Here is a 21312-nt window from a genome sequence, read left to right on the forward strand (position 1 = left end):
ATAATAGTTGGAAGGGAAAGGAGGGTATGTAACAATAAAAGATGCTAACCTTTCCTGAGTGTCTCTGTGGCACCCTTTGGCGTTTCCGTCTCCTCTTATGCCCCCCCAGGTCACTGCTGAGGCCTGTATACATATGCTATATAGTCAAATATGTGAGGACATTGATGCCCCCTAGTGTTAATGCCTCAGCAAAGACTCAAGAGAAGTCCGGAGTGCTGGAGGATAGCCCAAAAAAGGCTAAGTTCACATGACGTTATTACAGTCTGTTAGTCTCAACCGCCAGAGGATGAGAGCAATGGACTGAATGATATGTAGATTGAGCTCCCTCTATCGCCACTCACTCTAATGAATTAAACATGATGCAAGCTTTCTTCCACCATATTTGGTTGCTTTTCTATTGGTACACATGACATCATAAAAGAGGTAGGAAAAAGTAGAAGGAGACCCAAAGAGGACCAGAGACACCGAGAGCACCAGATTCCTTGAGAGCGCCCAGTTTACCGCACTACCTTGTGGCTTCCACTTATATTCTATGTTCTGAAGAGACATTACAGTATAATAGTGATTTGCCAAACCCAAAAATTTTGCAAAATTTGTGACGGACCCTAGCTTGTTATGGATCAATTCGCTCATCTCTAGTGGCTAACAATCCTCTAGGGCTAGTAGAGTAAACACTATGATGAGTCTGGTCATGTCGCCATCCATGGACAGAAGGTTCCACAACGTTTCAGCAATTATAATACAGGAATTCTAAATAATTCTGATATTTCAAGATTTCTTGTCGAACTTTCCAGTAGTCCGGCACTTGAAGATATCATGAGATCTGAGAGAAGGTAGACGATGTCACTCTGTAAGATGTTGGTGACCTCTTCTATGAAGGGATGACTCTCTCCATTCGGTGACGCCATTTCTTTAGATTGCGTTGATGGATGAAGCGATACTGTTACTGTAACTACTTCACAGGAGAAAAGAAAGGGTTGTAGGATCTTCTTAAGTCGCTTGAGCAGTGTGTAGAGACGTGACTTTTAACCATCATGGCTGACGATATGAGTGAAAGCTCTTTACAGATCTGAAGCTATCATCTAGCATTGAAGTCAGTTTTCATCCTTATCTTCCAGTTTCCAGTATCTATGTCTCATATCCCCTCTGTATATGGATCCTCTTTATTATTCGTGAGCATGTCCCTCGCACCACGTCACCCAATGTCTCTAGAAGGTTGGTAGCTTTGGTGGTAAATGTTAATGTGGTTTTCTGAGCCAAACATAGCAGTGGATACAAAGGAGAAGAATCAGGTTTTTCCTTTGTACATCATATTTAGGAAATTGATGGTAAGTTGAATGGTAACAACCAATGCCAGGCAGCTGCCGACAAGGCAAGATCATGGGGTGCCTCAAATACTGCACAGACACAAGTTATGGGGAATTCACTAGAAGAGTTCTAGAAGGGCCAGGATCTCTTTCTGAAGTGTAACATTATTACGTGTTATAGTTTCTAGATTTCCAGGGATTTATTCCAAGTACCAGATTTGAAGTTGAGAAGACTTTTGGGAGGTTGCCACCTCTGGGACCCACTTATCCCAAGAATGAGGTCCGCTCCCTTAGTATAGATTGGGGCAGCTCTCTGACCTCTACGAGAGTTAGTAGCAGGACTGTGGAGTCGGAATCAATTTTAGTTGGAGTCTGAGTTGGAAAAAAGTTTGAGTAACGTCAAAATAAAATTCTTTTTTAAAATTATATAAATTATATTTTTCTAAATTATTTTTTGTTACATTATATACTTGTTCATATTGTATAATGAATTACATATATAGTTTGCTACATACAAGAAGAGAATCTTTACTGCTCTTGTCTGCCATTTAGTTAGAGCAGAAGTCATAGTTGTAGTTGTAGTCGGACTGTGGGAAAATAGAGAAGTCAGAGTCGGTGGTGTGGTCTACTGACTCCACAGTCCTGGATAGCATGGCCAGACATAGACACCCACATCTCTTTTTAATTCTCCACTTTAAATGTAGAGACTGCCAGGGGGTAAGGGAGATCGGAGGATCAGGAGGTCTGGGGATCGGAGGATCAGGAGGTCTGTGGATTGGGGGAACAGGAGGTCTGTGGATTGGGGGATTGGAGGATCAGGAGGTCTGTGGATTGGGGGATCGGAGGACCAGGAGGTCTGTGGATTGGGGGATTGGAGGACCAGGAGGTCTGTGGATTGGGGGATTGGAGGACCAGGAGGTCTTTGGATTGGGGGATTGGAGGACCAGGAGGTCTGTGGATTGGGGAATTGGAGGACCAGGAGGTCTGTGGATTGGGAGATTGGAGGACTAGGAGGTCTGTGGATTGGGGGATTGGAGGACTAGGAGGTCTGAGGATTGGAGGACTAGGAGGTCTGTGGATTGGAGGACTAGGAGGTCTGTGGATTGGGGGATTAGAGGATCAGGAGGTCTGTGCATTGGGGGATTGGAGGACTAGGAGATCTGTGGATTGGGAGATTGGAAGATCAGGAGGTCTGTGCATTGGGGGATTGGAGGACCCTGACGACTGTGGATTGGGAGACCTTTGTTCTGAAGAGTTCTGAATGGACGCCCATGCACATCCAGCACTCTGTTCATTTTCTACCTAGGCGTAGGTGAATTTGGTGGGAATGGGGGTCCTGTCTGGAAAAGTCAATACTATTACAATATCCATCTTAGCCTATATTATACAAGTAAACAAATATCACATTGACAATCAATATGGCCGCGTAGACCCTCTGACATGTAGACACATCAGAATTTCGCTCCTATCTCGTAATGATTTTTCAGTTCAGGAATTATCTGACTTTGCAGGATCCTGAAGCCAAAAACGATTTCCAATTCTTGGCCTTCTTTTATGATTTCCTTCCTTGTCTTAGCTCTTAACTTTCTTCATTTTGCATTTGCACTTTTTTTTTTTGTATCTCTGTAAAAGTAAAAAGTCTCATTAAAGCTCTCCCCACGTTCACTATTCTTTGATCCCACTAGCACAACGCTGCCTTTGCCAAGGGTAACCATTCCCATCTGGCCGCTGTCTCTCAGAATTAACTGGATGTGCCGTCAAGAGAAGCTGAAGGGACGACAGCCCGCGCTTATGGGCCAAGGGCTCGCAGCCACACAGGGGGAGAAACACGTCGTCCTGCCAAAGCTCTTGGCCAGCTCAGCCCTTCCACACCCGTCTCAATCAGACGCCCCTGGGTTGTGTTCCTGAACCTTATTGATTGCTTCTTTGCATTAAACTAATGGAAATGTAAACTTTTAGATATGTGGTGACAGGACAAATATGTAGACAGTGATAACAATATAAAATAATGCTGCAAAAACTAATCCCAGCTGGACTTTGGAATGCTCCTCCTGATTCATCATCATCCGGCATGTGATGTCTGAGCGCTAAATCCAATATGGGAAATGTATGATCCGGCTTCAATCCCAACGTCCATTAATCACAGACTAAACAAAAGAAGGTTAGTGAATGTATAGACACAGTATGGATGGTGAAACCTCTCCAGAAGGCCACCTCTTTGAGAAGACTACCTCTGATCCAAACCAGATTTGCAATTCCTTTATCTGATACGTATATTGGTCTCTTCTTCTTCAAGAGCACCACCCTTTAAGAAGACTGTGTTTTTAATAAATTTCAGATGTTCACCTCAAGGAGTCCTTTCTTACCTTCTTTCTTTGGCTGGACATATTCAGATACGCAAGTCACCAGATGACCAGATTTCCAAAACAACATGATTTTGCAGTATTGTGTCACGGGATGTGAAAGGCAACCAGTCAAGAGCTTGCTAGCGCTTGTGATGTTGTATTGAATTAGTTTCATGGGAACCTTTAACCAAACATTGAAAGAATTAAGCATTTACAAGGCCAATTTTTGAACCAATTCTCCTGAAGACCACTTCTTTGAGAAGGCTACCCATGTCTAGACCAGATTTTACTGAGATGAATTTTCAGTTCCCTCCTATTCTATTAGTCTCTTCTTTAAGAAAGCCACCCCTTTAGAAACCCCCATTGTTTGTGTGGTCATGCCATGGGGATTCTCCTGAAGACCACTTCTTTGAGAAGACTACCCATGTCCATGTCTTAGTCTCTTCTTTAAGAAAACCACCCCTTTAGAAACCCCCTTTGTTCGTGTGGTCATTCCATGGGGATTCTCCTGAAGAGCACTTCTTTGAGAAGACTACCCATGTCTTAGTCTCTTCTTTAAGTAAACCACCCCTTTAGAAGCCCCCTTTGTTTGTGTGGTCTCCTGAAGAGAACTTCTTTGAGAAGATCATCCATCAGTTACGCTTAGACCAGATTTTTCTGAGATGGATCTTCAGTTTCCTCCTACTCTATTAGTTTCTTCTTTCAGAAGACCACCCCTTTGTTACACAATTTGTGTAGTTATTCCAAGGAGGCAGTATATACAATGTCGTGAAGACCACTTCTACGAGACCATCCGTAGACTGGATCCTTGGCCAGATTTTTTTGTGATGCATTTTCAATTTTTGGGGGTCTCTTCATTATTTCCTGGACCCCCTGTAGAAACCTTTGCCATGTCTTCCAGCCCCCAGGTCTTCACTGAATCCCCATCATTGACCTGGGCTAGATAGGGAATGGCCCAGGAATAAGACCAGAATGCCGGGGCAGGCCAAGACGAATTTCGGCAAAGAACTTCCACGACCTTTGATTATTGTACTCTAGAGCCTCATGGGACCCTACAGTATAATCAACTTTGGTGGATTTGTGTACGGTGAACCCCAACATTTCTCAACCAGAAAATTCATAATGAACCCAGATGGTTACGAGCCACTTCGTCCATTCCTAATAAGAGTAGAGTTAGCCAAATCCACCGATTTTGGCAGGACTAGCCCTCTAATTTGAATGGGAAGGTATTGACTTTTCCACATTGCAGATCCTTTGCTGTCACTGGAAAGAACACGTGCACACTCGGACGCACTGAGTGCACATGTGAAAGGGGTTGTCTATAGGACGAGTCAGCTGAATGAGGGCATATCCCCTTTCCTCTTATTAGATGGATGTGACCTTACATGATCTGGCACAGGCAGTATCAGAGTATATTGAAACGCCCCCTACTGCTAACAATCAGCAATGAATTTATTCCTACATTTCCAGGAGGAATACCAGAGGAACAGTACAACATAGAGTTCTAAGAAAACCTCCAGGCACGACGGGGCAAATGTTGGGTCCCCTTTAAATTTCCCTTATTTGCTTATTTTTTCCAAAATAAATGTAATAAATGGTATTTTCGTGTCTGCGTAACGGTAAAATCTGCAGAATCTGGCTGAGAGCGTCCAGTCACATGTAATTAGCCGGAGCAGCGCTCTATTAATATGTCTATTTCACGGCTTAGTAAATTGATTGTCAGATAAATAACACATAATTAGCGCATTATGGCGGGTTTACGGCCATTCGCTCTGGTCTTATCATCAGAAGCCTGCGAGTGATTCATCATGGACGGGAGCCACATTAGCTCATAGCACAAGCCGAGGGAGATTTGGTAGCACCTGCCTAATGCAATATGGCTTAGTGCTCCGTGTTCCCCGCGTCTGCAGTCACCGCCATCTGTTCACACCTGCCCAGGAGCTTCCCCTTATTATCCTCCTGTACTGTCAGATATAAGCTCCTATAGGTGGGGGAATAGATCCGGATACATGACACCGCTGCATGCAATAATAGAATGTCATATCCCATATTGGACAATCCCTGGAAATTGCAGTATCCGCACCTAAAATCTGAATATTATATAGAAAACTCCTGTCCATAAGCCTTGATGGGTATGTAATAGGGCAATCCTTTGCTTAGGTCATCCCTCTATTAATCAAGAATGCAAAGCGAACCCCTGGACCGACTTCTATGTAATTGTGTAATACTTCATTTCCCCTCTGGGGGCACTGCAGGGAATATCTACACTTCTTGGAATATTCTGCAACAGATGGTAACTAAAAGGGATTGTCCAAAGCAGGTGCCTTCTGGTGACGTACAGGGGATAATCTAGTTTTGTTAATAGGAGGACCCGAGGGATGAGGCCATGTTGTGATTTATAGAGATGCCGGTAATGTGACATGTATAATAATATATCACACTACAAGTAAAGCCCCAGAGAGCCGGTATGGCGGCAATGAGATGTATACTGGAGATTCACAGCAGTCTGTAGCATATGGTATATTGTAATGGAGAGCGCCGCTCCTAACTCTGACGACACTGCGCTGCTCAGATCTACACAATGACTATGTACATAGGTTATATGAGAGGATATCTGGGGTTCCCGTTACCAAAAATACACAAGTACTATCTACATAGAGAGGGAACCTGTAGCAAATAAGGGTTTTCTTTACATTAACTGCAGAAATTAACCCCATACATTACAGCAATGTGGAGAATAGTCAGGCTCAGCTGGCCGGACAATATCTATATCTGCAATACATTATATAGTGGGTTGGATTTATAATCTGGAATTTGCTTCCTAGACTTTGGGCTTCAAGAATTTTTTCTTATGCATAATAAGCTATAACGATATTGTACTAATAATACACTGATCCAGATGGTTATATCTCTCAGGAGTATATGTATAAATGACATCAGGAGACTGTGTGTGTGTGGGGGGGTCTGCATATACATAGAGTAGGAATGTATATATAAAGGCAAGGACAGTTCTGTCTCTGTGTTGACCATGTTTAATTTAACGTTAAATATACTTTGTAGTACACAATACAGAGATAATACACACAGTGATGTCACAGTACAGGATAATACACACAGTGATGTCACAGTACAGAGATAATACACACAGTGATGTCACAGTACAGGGATAATACACACAGTGATGTCACAGTACAGAGACAATACACACAGTGATGTCAGTACAGGATAATACACACAGTGATGTCACAGTACAGGGATAATACACACAGTGATGTCACAGTACAGAGATAATACACACAGTGATGTCACAGTACAGGATAATACACACAGTGATGTCACAGTACAGGGATAATACACACAGTGATGTCACAGTACAGGAATAATACACACAGTGATGTCACAGTACAGAGATAATACACACAGTGATGTCACAGTACAGGATAATACACACAGTGATGTCACAGTACAGGGATAATACACACAGTGATGTCACAATACAGGGATAATACACACAGCGATGTCACAGTACAGAGATAATACACACAGTGATGTCACAGTACAGGGATAATACACACAGTGATGTCACAGTACAGGATAATACACACAGTGATGTCACAGTACAGGGATAATACACACAGCGATGTCACAGTACAGAGATAATACACACAGTGATGTCACAGTACAGGGATTATACACACAGTGATGTCACAGTAAAGGATAATACACACAGTGATGTCACAGTACAGAGATAATACACACAGTGATGTCACAGTACAGGGATTATACACACAGTGATGTCACAGTAGAGGATAATACACACAGTGATGTCACAGTACAGAGATAATACACACAGTGATGTCACAGTACAGGATAATACACACAGTGATGTCATAGTACAGGATAATACACACAGTGATGTCACAGTACAGGATAATACACACAGTGATGTCACAGTACAGGATAATACATACAGTGATGTCACAGTACAGGATAATACACACAGTGATGTCATAGTACAGGATAATACACACAGTGATGTCACAGTACAGGGATAATACACACAGTGATGTCACAGTACAGAGATAATACACACAGTGATGTCACAGTACAGGGATAATACACACAGTGATGTCACAGTACAGGATAATACACACAGTGATGTCACAGTACAGAGATAATACACACAGTGATGTCACAGTACAGGATAATACACACAGTGATGTCACAGTACAGAGATAATACACACAGTGATGTCACAGTACAGGGATTATACACACAGTGATGTCACAGTAAAGGATAATACACACAGTGATGTCACAGTACAGAGATAATACACACAGTGATGTCACAGTACAGGGATTATACACACAGTGATGTCACAGTAGAGGATAATACACACAGTGATGTCACAGTACAGAGATAATACACACAGTGATGTCACAGTACAGGATAATACACACAGTGATGCCATAGTACAGGATAATACACACAGTGATGTCACAGTAAAGGATAATACACACAGTGATGTCACAGTACAGGATAATACACACAGTGATGTCACAGTACAGGGATAATGTACACAGTGATGTCACAGTACAGGATAATACACACAGTGATGTCACAGTACAGAGATAATACACACAGTGATGTCACAGTACAGAGATAATACACACAGTGATGTCACAGTACAGGATAATACACACAGTGATGTCATAGTACAGGATAATACACACAGTGATGTCACAGTACAGAGATAATACACACAGTGATGTCACAGTACAGGGATAATACACACAGTGATGTCACAGTACAGGGATAATACACACAGTGATGTCACAGTACAGGGATAATACACAGAGTGATGTCACAGTACAGAGATAATACACACAGTGATGTCACAGTACAGGATAATACACACAGTGATGTCACAGTACAGAGATAATACACACAGTGATGTCACAGTACAGAGATAATACACACAGTGATGTCACAGTACAGAGATAATACACAGTGATGTCACAGTACAGAGATAATACACACAGTGATGTCACAGTACAGGATAATACACACAGTGATGTCACAGTACAGGGATAATACACAGTGATGTCACAGTACAGGGATAATACACACAGTGATGTCACAGTACAGGGATAATACACAGAGTGATGTCACAGTACAGGGATAATACACACAGTGATGTCACAGTACAGGATAATACACACAGTGATGTCACAGTACAGGGATAATACACACAGTGATGTCACAGTACAGGGATAATACACAGAGTGATGTCACAGTACAGAGATAATACACACAGTGATGTCACAGTACAGGATAATACACACAGTGATGTCACAGTACAGAGATAATACACACAGTGATGTCACAGTACAGAGATAATACACACAGTGATGTCACAGTACAGGATAATACACACAGTGATGTCACAGTACAGGGATAATACACACGGTGATGTCACAGTACAGGGTTAATACACACAGTGATGTCACAGTACAGGATAATACACACAGCGATGTCACAGTACAGAGATAATACACACAGTGATGTCACAGTACAGGATAATACACACAGTGATGTCACAGTACAGGGATAATACACAGAGTGATGTCACAGTACAGAGATAATACACACAGTGATGTCACAGTACAGGGATAATACACACAGTGATGTCACAGTACAGAGATAATACACACAGCGATGTCACAGTACAGGGATAATACACACAGTGATGTCACAGTACAGGGATAATACACACAGTGATGTCACAGTACAGGGATAATACACACAGTGATGTCACAGTACAGGATAATACACACAGTGATGTCACAGTACAGGGATAATACACACAGTGATGTCACAGTACAGGGATAATACACACAGTGATGTCACAGTACAGAGATAATACACACAGTGATGTCACAGTACAGGGATAATACACACAGTGATGTCACAGTACAGAGATAATACACACAGTGATGTCACAGTACAGAGATAATACACACAGTGATGTCACAGTACAGGGATAATACACACAGTGATGTCACAGTACAGGGATAATACACACAGTGATGTCACAGTACAGGGATAATACACACAGTGATGTCACAGTACAGAGATAATACACACAGCGATGTCACAGTACAGGGATAATACACACAGTGATGTCACAGTACAGAGATAATACACACAGTGATGTCACAGTACAGGGATAATACACACAGTGATGTCACAGTACAGGGATAATACACACAGCGATGTCACAGTACAGGGATAATACAGCCTATGATACCATAGCACTGGAGAACGCCCCTTATAATGTCCATGTACTCTGTTACATCTGAATATAATGATGTCATAACCCATGAATAATGAGATAGGTAATGATGCGGTGATGTAATATTACACAGCAGTGACTATCGGGCTGTATGCTGCACTGTACTGGGTCACATCTCTTCTATCTCTTACTCACTGTATTTGGGACATATAGATAATAATCCATAACCCTTCTTTAGGACACGTTCAGTGACATACACTTTACACACGATCTTCTTACGTAATTTGTTTTAAGGGCAATTTATGTAATTACATTTGACATTTTGCATCTTGGAGAGTCTCCACGCCTCGCGTTGTTCTAATAAGGTCCCCGTGTGCAAATAGTGTAGATTTTTGACATTTTATTCACATTTTGTTGGTAATTAGCTTGCTAGGATGAATCCGGCTCTGTCACCATAGTAACTCCTAATACGGGACCGGCGCCTGTGGAGTGCCTGTCATATAGCGGCATCTTCTTCATCTTCTGCCACTACTTTAGTTGTGAGTGCGCGCGGCGTCACCTCTACTCTTATGACCCATGTTCCATCTGTAAGATATCACAGCTCGGAGATAAGCATACAAGATTGGAGACAATTTTAGACTATTACTTTCCTATCCAATTTCCAAGGACTAGAAGTTTCTTGGCGCCGCTGTCCGGAGCTGCGGTAATTGCTGTACTCGCTGCCTTGTTCTTCTGAACATCATTAGAAGTGGTGTAAGAATCCTACTGGTAGTTGGCGCTAAATGGTTAATTATACGCACCTCATCCATCCTCCATGTCTCTTAGGATTTTACTTTACCGACCTTTTGATGTAGCAGAGCTGTAGGGTTGGGCAAACCATATGTGCAACTAGGGTTGAACGATCGGGTTCGGAAAAGATCGGAACCCGATCGACGATCGAGCAAATTTCACGATCGGGATCGGCTGGAAAATGATTGGACATCGGATTTTGAAATTGCAAGATCAACTGGTTGGGCAAATCATATGTGCAACTAGGGTTGAACGATCGAGATCGGGAAAGATCTGATCCCGATTTGCGATCGAGCAAATTTCACGATTGGGATCAGCTGGAAAATGATCGGAAATCTGATTTTTAAATCGATCCTGAAATCTCAAGATCAGCTCAAGCCTACCCATCAGAGTAGCAGAAAATCCTCCAGAGGGCTCGGGTCCTAACACAATAATTGTCCAGGAGAAGACAACTGAAGGTGAAGGGTTGTTGGAAGGTGGAATCAGGGTCACATCGAAACAAAGTATCCGCATATTAATAGAGATAAGCTGACCAGTTTGGGTTGAAACAGATTTTACCAAAAGTTTTGGCTTTTACCCAAACTGGCTGGATCACAATCGGGATCGGCTGGAAAATGATCGGAAATCGGATTTTAAAATCAATCCTGAAATCTCAAGATCGGCTCAACCCTATGTGCAACCTGTATAGTGAACAGGGACTTAGGAGGTGGTGTGTGTGTGGGGGGACTACTATCGTAAAAATGGCTTACTGCTTTATATTGGGTTACTTGTAGAGGATTTTAATGAGCCAAGTCCAAAAAATTTCTGGTTTGGCTTAACCTGAATTTTTTAGAGTTCACTGTCCATAAATCATTATTATACTCTTGAAAGTCTTCAGATCCCATTGGAGGCCCAGAAAAATAGTCACTATCCATTCATCACCTCTCCCGGACTCCCTTGAGGAGTCCAGCATTGTTTCCAAGGTGTCTTCCGGCCTCTTCTGGTCTCCTGGGTGACGTCATTGGATCTGGATCACCCCTGAGGCCTATTATTGGGTGTCAGTACTCCCGTGGGGTGCATCAATGTTCTGGGGCTTTGACTCAAGTATTGTGACATTGACATGACCCCTGTAGACTATGGGACTTTCTGCCACATGATATTGCGATGGCTGATATTTTGATCAAGCAATGGCTTCCTCATACCCAATATTAGTCTTAGATTCTATGGGCCCACCAGATAAATGATTCTGTGAGCCCAGAGTCCCTTGGGAATAGACCATAGAGCCCAAACTTGGGTGTCTACTGTTGAACTGTTTATTGTGTCAGAGCCTGGGTCCATCGGAGGATCATCTTGTGGGCCAGTCATACACTAGTGCCATTCACAGCCAAATTCCTCTTCCTGGATTCTTCTCAGGCCGTAATAGTACAAAGTAGTACTCATGAAGGGGTTAAGGAGTGGATGAGCCCATTTTTCATAGCCATCAGGCTTGCTGTGGTAGGCTGCATTCGGGGAAGACCAGTACAAGTTGAGTAATATCATCTATATACATCCATTCTACATACAGTGCGTAAGAAATATGAAGATCCTTTAAGAAACTTGATATATTCTAAAGAAATGTTACCGTCAAGAATGAGGTCGGGGCGACTGTGACAGCAAAGTTACTATTAATCCTAATAATGTAGCAGATATATATTTTTTATCTGATTTTATTATGTGTTTCCAACTGTGTATAATATATTGCCGTATAAACTGAAGCATGTAGTTCTGCGTACAGCACAAAACAGTGCAACATTGTGTTCAGTCCGGCGTGGAAGCAATAAGACACACAATTACTACACAATGAATAACTGCACAAAAGAGTCTGCACAAAAGGAAATTCTCTGGGTATAATGGCGCCTCGGACCTCCAAGAGGATACAAGAATAGCTGGAAATTGGCAAAGCAAATCACAAGGTCAAGTTGTAGAGTAGACGCAGAGGGAATAATGAAGAACTGCGCGTTACATTGTCACATGCCGGCAAAAACACCTTGGCAAGTCGCTAAAGTCGAAGTGAACTAGTTACATAAGAAAACATATAAATTGTACAAAGCAAAGGCAGTTATTAAGTATCAATGTAGCACTGGAAGGAAGTCTAAAGAATCTTTCCGTATCCTGGTATCTGGAAGGAGGGTTGGTTGGACGTGAGGCTCAATCAGTAAATCTAAAAACTTTGGATAAGCTATAGAGATGGCAAAAATGTCAAATTAGGAAGCAAAATATGGAAGAGTTAACAGGGTGTTTTAGAAAGTCCCAAGTGACCTGCGATCCATTGGATGGGTAGGGGGCAACTTGTTGGGCCACTGGTGCCCTTGCTGATCACAGGATCTAGGGCTCCACAGTCTGAAAGGAGCGACAAGGTAGGCAGTGCCCACCACTCTACCCATTTAAAGGGAGTCACTGGAGATAGCTGAAACATGGCCATCAGCACTTCCTATTGAAAGACATGGCACGGCTTGGCAGAGATAGCTATAACACCTTCAGCGTCCCCCATTGGGATGTAAGTAGTGGTATGTACTGCTCATCCTGCCATGTGATACAAAGTAGGTTACAGAACACCCCAATTCTCATGTTGGACACTCACTAATCAGCAGGTATAGCAAAGGAATATTGGCCACTGGGATCCAACCGATTGCAATAACTGGGATATTTTGCACCCAAGTTGTAATGGAATGGCAGCTCTTGTTTCTCTGTTCATTATAATGGGATCATTGGAGCTAGCTGAAACTCGGCCATCTCTGGTGGCTTCTAAAACAATGCAGCAGTGCGTGATGGTTGACCTGTTACTCCATTGTCATTAGTGGGGGTCCCAGCATTTGGGCTGAGCTGCCATATCAATCACAGCCACTACACATTGTATAGCAACATGTTTGGTAATCATTTAAGAGGCCATAATGCTGTCTCATCAAACAACTGATCTGTTCGGGTACTGAGTGTCGGACCCCAATCGATCTGATATTGAAAACCTATCTTACAAATAGTCATCAAAAAGCCTATTAAACTCCAAATTTCGGAAATTTTAAAGACCATTCCCTAAAATTTGTCTTTGCTGTGAAATAAGATTCCACCAAGTTTTCCCACTGAGCCAAGTCATTATTACACTCCTAGTCAAAAATGGTGGCATAGTCATGGAGTCGTGCCATATGTCGGAAATAGGACAACCTAGTAAGGAGAATGGGGACATCATGACAGTAGTGGAGACCACATAAATGGAGCTCATGTCACCATCTTAGCGGGGCACATCTTGGCTAGATGGGGTGGAGATCTATGGTGGTGACCAAGGACCATACCAAAAGTGACCAAACAAGTGACGTCTTTGGTCTTTACAGTCCATGCTCTTAAGAGATCAACGTAGCTAGAAGGTTCAGATGTAGAAGACCTCCATGGAAGAACTTGTCTGGATCTCAGCCACACCCTCGTACATTTAGTTATAAAAGATTTACAGGAATTTGTTCCAGGAATATTTTTTTTTTCCATCCTTGACCTTTAAGTGTCTGCATGTCTGAAATGTGAGCTTTATATCATCACATCTTTCCTTCTTCACCTTATTGTAGCGAAAGAATTTAACCAGCCGTCCCCGGTATGTTAGCACCAGTAATAAAAAGAAGAAACCCTGAGCGTGATAAGTGAGTGATATGTCTCAAGATTTATACAAAGGTTAGACTTTATTAAAGAATCTTTTTTTTGTAAATGTCACTTCTACACCTGGTCTGAACGAAGCCTCTGTGCCCGGAGCCATGGAGCTATTAATACGCCTTTCATGAGGCCGACTCATCAGGATTTCTATCGCCGAGAGCTGGAAACATTAGGGAAATGTAAAGTTACATTAGTACCAAAGACATGTAATAGCTGGAATGGCCGGATCTTCACTATAGGACTGACTTGACTTTATTTTAGAGACTACTGACCAAAAATGTTTAAAGGGATCCTCCAGTTTTCTTATTTCCTGATAACATGACATTTTGGGGGGTCATTGGAACAGACACCCCACCATGAACGAAAAGGGAGGTTAATCTTCTTCAATTCTGATTGTTCTCTTGGATGGGGTCACTTTTTTAAAAATAATCCCTAAAACATTACCTAGGAGAACATCAGACACTATAATTGGGGTAAGGGACAAATTTTTGTTCCAACTTACCCCAATCCGGCTAATGGGCTTATAGTAGTTTTTGGACCACATACCCTGATGTATTAGTGTGACAAATGCATCCAAAAAGTAGGCAGCGCAAATTATTTTGGGTATGACCATATCTAAATGTTTTTTGGTCTCTTAAGATTCTTCCACATAGGAATTTATGAAAGGTCAGCACTATACGATTTGTAAGGTAAAAGTGAAAAAGTAAAATAGAAAATGTAGTTTTGGCTTATTTGACACTGTTTCTAGTAATGGTTGTGCTGAGACCTCCATTAACCTTCATCCTGCTTTGTTTGGGTTCAGTGAGGGCCTAAACTTCTGGATCTCCATAGATCAGTATTGTAACACCCATCTCAATGTGACATCCGATTACATTCCAGTACTCAAAATACAAGACAAATACAAGAATTACAGTAAGGAAAAACGGATTCTCTTCCTTCCTTTCAAATGGGATGCCCTCTGTTTTCTCATGATGCAAACTATTCATTCATCATATCACCCTTCTCTTGTGATGTCCATCCTACATGAGACCCACTGATTTCTTCTGTAGACCACTTGGGTGATACCAACTCTGCATTCATGACGCCCCTTGTTCCTGAATATGGCCACTCTTCTCTCATGATGCCAGCCTTCTCTTTTGATGCCATCTCTGCTCCCATGATGGACACTCTTCCTTCATCATATCCATTCTACCCTTATGACGCTCACTCCACTTTCATGATACCCATTTATCCCTCCTGATGCATGCTCTTCCCTTGCAATAGTCACTCTTCTCTCATGATTCTCATTTTTCTTTCATAGCTCCCACTCTTATCTTCTGATGTTCGCTCTTCTGTCATGATGCCACTTGTCTCTTGTGATGCTTTCAGTTTGCTTTCATAATGCCCACTCTTCTCTCATGATGCTAACCTTCTTTTGTGATGTCCATTCCTCTCTCATGATATTCACTTTTCTTTTGTAATTTCCACTCTGCTTTTGTGATACTCTCATCTTCTAATGACGCCCACTCTGTTTGCTGTCACGAAGCCCACTCATTCTGCATGAGGCCCACTCTCTTGAGACCCACTCTTCCTTCATGATGCCCACTCTTCTCTCAAGAAGCCCACTCTGCCCTCATAATCCCTACTCTTCCTTCAAGATGCCCTCTATTCTCTTGCAAAACCCACTTTTCCCTTGTGATTCCTACTGTTCCTTCAACTTGTCCACTCTTCTCTCACGAAGCCCACTCTTTCCTCATGATTCCTACTTTTTCTTCATGATGCCCATCCTTCCTTCATGATGTCCATCCTTCCTTCATGATGTCCACTCTTCTCTCATGAAGCCCACTCTTCACTCATGATTCCTACTTTTCCTTCATGATGCCCACTTTTCCTTCATGATGCCCATCCTTCCTTCATGATGCCCACTCTTCTTTCATGATGCCCACTCTTCTCTCATGAAGCCCACTCTACTCTCATGATTCCTATTCTTCTTTCATGATGCCAGCCCTTCCTTCATGATGTCCACTCTTCTCTCACAAAACCCACTCTACTCTCTTGATTCCTACTCTTCCTTCATGATGCTGTCTCTTCTCTCACAAAGCCCGCTTATGCCCTCATGACAACTATTCTCCTTTCATGATGCCCACCCTTCCTTTATGATGTCCACTCTTCTCTCACAAAGCCCACTCTACTGTCTTGATTCTTTCTCTTCCTTCATGATGCCCACTCTTCTCTCATAAAGCCCACTCTACTCTCTTGATTCCTACTCTTCCTTTATGATGCTGTCTCTTCTCTCACAAAGCCCACTCTACTCTCTTGATTCCTACTCTTCCTTCATGATACCCACTCTTCTTTTGCAAAGCCCATTTTTCCCTCATGATTCCCACTGTTCCTTCATGATGTCTACTCTTCTACCATGAAGCGCACTCTACCCTCATGATAACTATTATTCTTTCATTATGCCAGCCCTTCCTTCATGATGCCCACTCTTCAATCACAAAGCCCACTCTACTCTCATGATTCCTACTCTTCCTTCATGATGTCTTCTCTTCTCCCATGAAGCCCACTCTACCCTTATGATTCCTATTGTTCTTTCATTATGCCAGCCCTTCCTTCACGATGCCCACTCTTCTCTCACAAAGCCCACTCTACTCTCTTGATTCCTACTCTTCCTTCATGATGCCCACTCTTCTCTCACAAAGCCCACTCTTCCCTCGTGATTCCTACTCTTCTCCCACGAAGCCCACTCTTCCCTCGTGATTCCTCCTCTTCTCTCACAAAGCCCACTCTTCCCTCGTGATTGCTACTCTTCTCCCACAAAGCCCACTCTTCCCTCGTGATTCCTACTCTTCTCCCACGAAGCCCACTCTTCCCTCGTGATTCCTCCTCTTCTCCCACGAAGCCCACTCTTCCCTCGTGATTCCTACTCTTCTCCCACGAAGCCCACTCTTCCCTCATGATTCCTCCTCTTCTCCCACAAAGCCCACTCTTTCCTCGTGATTCCTACTCTTCTCCCACGAAGCCCACTCTTCCCTCGTGATTCCTACTCTTCTCCCACGAAGCCCACTCTTCCCTCGTGATTCCTCCTCTTCTCCCACAAAGCCCACTCTTCCCCCGTGATTCCTCCTCTTCTCCCACGAAGCCCACTCTACCCTCGTGATTCCTACTCTTCTCCCAGGAAGCCCACTCTTCCCTCATGATTCCTCCTCTTCTCCCACGAAGCCCACTCTTCTACCATGAAGCCCACTCTTCCCTCGTGATTCCTACTCTTCCTTCATGATGCCCACTCTTCTCTCACAAAGCCCTCTCTACTCTCTTGATTCCTACTCTTCCTTCATGATGCACACTCTTCTTTTGCAAAGCCCATTTTTCCCTCGTGTTTGCTACTGTTCCTTCATGATGCCCACTCTTGTCCCACGAAGCCCACTCTTCTTCCACGAAGCCCACTCTTCCCTCGTGATTCCTCCTCTTCTCCCACGAAGCCCACTCTTCCCTCGTGATTCCTCCTCTTCTCCCACGAAGCCCACTCTTCCCTCGTGATTCCTACTCTTCTCCCACGAAGCCCACTCTTCCCTCGTGATTCCTACTCTTCTCCCACGAAGCCCACTCTTCCCTCATGATTCCTCCTCTTCTCCCACGAAGCCCACTCTTCCCTCATGATTGCTACTCTTCTCCCACAAAGCCCACTCTTCCCTCATGATTCCTACTCTTCTCCCACGAAGCCCACTCTTCCCTCGTGATTCCTCCTCTTCTCCCACGAAGCCCACTCTTCCCTCGTGATTCCTCCTCTTCTCCCACAAAGCCCACTCTTCCCTCATGATTCCTCCTCTTCTCCCACGAAGCCCACTCTTCTCCCATGAAGCCCACTCTTCCCTCGTGATTCCTACTCTTCCTTCATGATGCCCACTCTTCTCTCACAAAGCCCTCTCTACTCTCTTGATTCCTACTCTTCCTTCATGATGCACACTCTTCTTTTGCAAAGCCCATTTTTCCCTCGTGTTTGCTACTGTTCCTTCATGAAGCCCACTCTTCTCCCACGAAGCCCACTCTTCCCTCGTGATTCCTCTTCTCCCACGAAGCCCACTCTTCCCTCGTGATTGCTACTCTTCTCCCACAAAGCCCACTCTTCCCTCATGATTCCTACTCTTCTCCCACGAAGCCCACTCTTCCCTCGTGATTCCTCCTCTTCTCCCACGAAGCCCACTCTTCCCTCGTGATTCCTCCTCTTCTCCCACAAAGCCCACTCTTCCCTCATGATTCCTCCTCTTCTCCCACGAAGCCCACTCTTCTACCATGAAGCCCACTCTTCTCCCATGAAGCCCACTCTTCCCTCGTGATTCCTACTCTTTCTTCATGATGCCCACTCTTCTCTCACAAAGCCCTCTCTACTCTCTTGATTCCTACTCTTCCTTCATGATGCCCACTCTTCTCCCATGAAGCCCACTCTCTTCCCACGAAGCCCACTCTTCCCTCGTGATTGCTACTCTCCATTCACTATGCCCGCACTTCTTGTCTTTCTGTTCTACATTTAATGAATTGAGTTGGGTACCGACTTCCTCTTGACTATGAATTAAGCTTTTCATTAATGATGTAATTTCTTTTTTGGTGCAAAAAAGAGTCCGATGAGAGGCAGGTGACTGCGACGGTGTCAATGAGTCAGAGATAATGTGGGAACCCATATACAGTAGGAGTGTGCGAGAATCTCTATGACAACCTGCTATGAATAGTCGGCTAAATCCCACTGCTTATTACTGAATATAGTCTCCAGTGACAACATCTCATTACTGTGTGTTACCAACATATTGACAAATATCTAACACATGCTAAATTCTCATGTTTTATGTTTATTTTTAGCAAATTGATATTTTATTAGCATTTGTGACTACGAACATGGCAGCGAGCACTTGCCTGGGCTTTACCCCCTACTGATACCGTTTACCACGGATTGTTAAAGTAGGTCACTTGTCATCATGTTCTGAAATCAGTTTTGAGTGACAAGTGCAAATTTTCGCATGTTCTCACGGTCTGATGCACTTTAATGCTATAATACTAGTATATTTAGTAGTGGTCTCTTGGATACAATCCGTATGCGTGCGCTATATTAGGGGAAGGGGATGAGAAAAACCGCTAAGGATGAAAAACTCAAACTCTTGAGATTTGGTTTAAAATGTCATTACATGTTATATTCTAATTTTATTGGGCACCATGTAATACAGGATAATATATTTACACAGTGGGGGACATTGTAAGGGAAATATGTAGCCAAAGAAAATTTCCCCCAGAAATACCAACCATTTCCATACAAAAATCTGCAATATCTCAGGAACGATCCACAATAGGAAAACACTGTTTGAATCAGACAACCTTAACCTATCTATCTGCAGGGCTGGGGTGATATGCTGGTTCTGGTGACAGTAACCTATCTATCTGTAGGCATGGGGTAATATACTGGTTCTAGTGACAGTAACCTATCTATCTGCAGGGATGGGGTAATATACTGGTTCTAGTGACAGTAGCCTATCTATCTGCAGGGCTGGGGTGATATGCTGGTTCTGGTGACACTAACCTATCTATCTGCAGGGCTGGGGTGATATGCTGGTTCTAGTGACACTAACCTATCTATCTGCAGGGCTGGGGTGATATGCTGGGTCCGGTGACAGTAACCTATCTATCTGCAGGGCTGGGGTGATATGCTGGTTCCGGTGACAGTAACCTATCTATCTGTAGGCATGGGGTAATATACTGGTTCTAGTGACAGTAACCTATCTATCTGCAGGGATGGGGTAATATACTGGTTCTAGTGATAGTAACCTATCTATCTGCAGGGCTGGTGTGATATGCTGGTTCTAGTGACACTAACCTATCTATCTGCAGGGCTGGGGTGATATGCTGGGTCCGGTGACAGTAACCTATCTATCTGCAGGGCTGGGGTGATATGCTGGTTCTGGTGACACTAACCTATCTATCTGCAGGGCTGGGGTGATATGCTGGTCCTGGTGACAGTAACCTATCTATCTGCAGGACTGGGGTGATATGCTGGTTTCTGGTGACAGTAACCTATCTATCTGCAGGACTGGGGTAATATGCTGGGTTCTGGTGACAGTAACCTATCTATCTGCAGGGCTGGGGTGATATGCTGGGGTCTGGTGACACTAACCTATCTATCTGCAGGGTTGGGGTGATATGCTGGTTCTGGTGATAGTAACCTATCTATCTGCAGGACTGGAGTGCTATGCTGGTACTGGTGACAGTAACCTATCTATCTGCAGGGCTGGGGTGATATGCTGGGGTCTGGTGACACTAACCTATCTATCTGCAGGGTTGGGGTGATATGCTGGTTCTGGTGATAGTAACCTATCTATCTGCAGGACTGGAGTGCTATGCTGGTACTGGTGACAGTAACCTATCTATCTGCAGGGCTGGGGTGATATGCTGGTTCTGGTGACAGTAACCTATCTATCTGCAGGGCTGGGGTGATATTCTGGGTACTCATGACACACTCCCTTTAAGTGGACCCATTATAAAGAGACCAATATGACTAATGGCACATGTCAGTGAGGGCTCCTCTTACAGATTTTGCAGTGAGGCCCAGGGGCTTCAAGTCTGTAATGGGAATGATTCAAGTAATAAATATATTAGAAGGAACTTTCTCTCTGGAATATGAATTCCTTCGTTTCTGGGGCATGCTCGTTATGTTTCTGCTCTTTTTATAGCTCCTTTTGATGAGACGTAATATCCCTCTGAGCTTAATGAAATTTATAAACCACTTAAAAGCCGTCTGAGGACGCGTTCTTAGGAAAACGTAGCATTTCCTCTGCCATTTTGGGCAGGATTAGGATTTTGTTGGCAGAATGTCTTCATGTTCTGCGACGCTTAGATAAAGACGGTGCAAGAAGCTCTTAATAAAAGGGGACTCAGGTGAGAAATATGGACCTAATATCTAACA

At 43.4% G+C, this 21312-nt stretch overlaps 1 protein-coding gene across 1 annotated transcript in view; it reads left to right on the forward strand.

The window, feature by feature from the left end:
* GOLGA7B (golgin A7 family member B) overlaps positions 1-21312 on the forward strand; it is a 138642-nt gene that overhangs the window by 80662 nt on the left and 36668 nt on the right. The window lies entirely within an intron of this gene.

The sequence above is a fragment of the Leptodactylus fuscus genome, chromosome 10, assembly GCF_031893055.1.
Source record: "Leptodactylus fuscus isolate aLepFus1 chromosome 10, aLepFus1.hap2, whole genome shotgun sequence".
Taxonomy (NCBI): Eukaryota; Metazoa; Chordata; class Amphibia; order Anura; family Leptodactylidae; genus Leptodactylus; species Leptodactylus fuscus.